The following is a 2347-nucleotide window of genomic DNA, read 5'->3' as shown; positions in this document are numbered from 1 at the left end:
GAGCCCAGGAGTTTGAGGTTGCTGTGAGCTAGGCTGACGCCACGGCACTCTATCCCAGGCAACAGAGTGAGACTCTGTCTCAAAAAAAAAAAACATTATTCTGTAAAGGCTTCACCAGACTGTCAAAGGGTCCACGGCATGAAAAAAAGTGCCATGTATTAATAAATACCTTGTACTAGGAAAGTCCAAGTCCATGTGGAAATATCACCACCTCCAGGCCATCTCCATGGCCTCAGAGGGGCAGCCTAGCAGAATATTTGAGGTGAGGCCTGTCTTGAAAATCCCAGGAGGTAAGGCCACTATAGGTTTGTACCCCAATATATTCCTTCATGGAGGTCACAGTCTGAGACATAACACAACTATTCATAAATACAGGCTAAGGCCCTTAATGACCAGCGCAGGATGCTCCTAGGGGAAGGAGATTACCCTTCAGCTGGCTTGGTCAAGAGTTTCACAGAAAAGTTTGTGTTTAAACAGGTAGATTTGACAGGTGGGGTGTAGACAAGGACATTCCAGGCCGAGGGAACCACTGGCTTTGTTCTAGCCCAGTGAAGAAGAGAGCAAGTCACCACTGTCTATAAAGTAAGATTCCATGCCAGGCAGAGTGGTATCATAGAAAGAAAAAGAATCTTGGAGCTAGATGCTCTGAAATTCAGTGCCATGTCTGCCCCAGTGTGACCTCAGGTAAGGTACTTAACCTCTCTGAGCCTCAGTACCCTCATCAGTGAAATAAGGATAATGATACGGATTTTATGGGCTTTACTAAGGATAATAACAAGATTTGGGGGAAGATAAAGTAAAGCGATCATTGGTAAAGCCCTCTGCTAGCTGTTGATTATTTCTGGGACTGGGAATTAGCAGCTCAGACAGGATTCTTTCAGTTGCAAGTATCGGAAAACTCAGCCTAGGGGAATACATCAGTGACTCATGTATCTGAAAAGTCCTGGGAAAACAGTTCAGTTTCAGGCTTGGCTGGAATTCAGGGGCTCAGTGTCACCAGGACCTAGTGCCTATCTGTCTGTCTTTTCGTACTTGGTTCCCATAAGCCTTCTCCTCCACCAGACACTCCCCTCGTGGTGGCGAGATGGCTGCCACAGTCACAGCTCCGAATTCCATCTTTCCAGTTTTATTCCAATGGGACAGAGAGAAAAGCTCTTTTCAGTCATTCGAGTCAGAGCTTTGGGATTAGTTCTTTCTGAACCAGATTGACTTTGCATGACTCATCACTGGGGTCAGTGATATTTTGATTGAGAGTTGAGAAGAGATAGCTCCCCCAAAACAAAATCAGGGTACAGTTGGCAGAAAAATGTGACAGCAAAAGCAACAGATGTCTGCTCTAAGAGATTCAGGTTCTAGTGCTGACTTGATTGTGGCTCACCATGACCTTTAGCAAGCTGTGGACTCCCTGGGCCCCACTCCCCTCTTTCCAAAAACGTTGGCTGAGCTTGATGGTCTCTGAGGGTCCTTCTCCTGGCTCTGGCTCTAGAAGTCTACATTTAAATGAAGCCTGTGCTTTCTCCTCTTCAAAATCTCATTTGCTAGCTAAATACTCCTTCCATCTCCCATCTATTCATTGTCATCTGGGGCGTCTCCTCTTTCCTATGTTGATAAAGATCCCAGGCTGATACCAGCCTCTGGTTTGGACCTGATCAAGCCCCCAGCCAGAGAGGATCCTAAGGCTACTGACTTGAGCCTAACGCCATTGTCTGTGTGTCCTCTGATCTCTTCCCTCAGTTTCCCACGGGATCATGAGGCCAGTGGGTGCTCTAGGAGCTCAGAAGAAGAGGTGCTGCTGTTGGATGGATCAGGGAAGGCTTCCTGGAGGAAGTAGGATCTGAGTTCCTGAATGAATCCGAGTCGGTGGAGAAGAGAGGGAAGGCCATTCCAGGCAGGGGGAGCAATGTGGACAGATTGCCTGAATAAAGGGAGTGTCATCTGCCCTGAGCAGAGTGTTGGTGCTCCTGCTGCTGGTCGAGCCAGTGAGTCACAAAGAAATAGAAGGTGGCAGTGTAGAGGAAGAAGAGGAATAGGAGGACCTGCCAAGGGCAAGTGCCATGAGCTCAGATTTGGAGGAAATGACAGACATAGCCCTGCCATCAGGGCACTTCTGTTAATACCATGGTCACTCATCAGACCTGGCAGAGACTAAAGGGCAGACTTTTGGGCTCCCCATCATCTTCTGGGTAAAATCCAAACTCAGCCCAGCTTTGGAGGCTTTGGGCCAGTTGAAGTTCTCTGACATCACTCCCCTGACTTCCCCTCTCCCATGCAGTGCACTATTGTGTCCTTGAATGTGCCATGTTTTAGGCTACCTCTGTGCCTTTGGCCACGGTGGTCCCTCTGCCTG

The 2347-nt window shown here is 48.1% G+C and overlaps 1 protein-coding gene across 2 annotated transcripts in view; it reads left to right on the top strand.

Moving 5' to 3' along the window:
* CNBD2 (cyclic nucleotide binding domain containing 2) overlaps nt 1-2347 on the top strand; it is a 49317-nt gene that overhangs the window by 14775 nt on the left and 32195 nt on the right. The window lies entirely within an intron of this gene.

Source organism: Propithecus coquereli, unplaced genomic scaffold, assembly GCF_000956105.1.
Source record: "Propithecus coquereli isolate 6110/MARCELLA unplaced genomic scaffold, Pcoq_1.0 Scaffold122, whole genome shotgun sequence".
Lineage (NCBI taxonomy): Eukaryota > Metazoa > Chordata > Mammalia > Primates > Indriidae > Propithecus > Propithecus coquereli.
The sequence above is the reverse complement of the archived record's forward strand: the minus strand, read 5'-3'. Positions and strand labels throughout refer to the sequence as shown.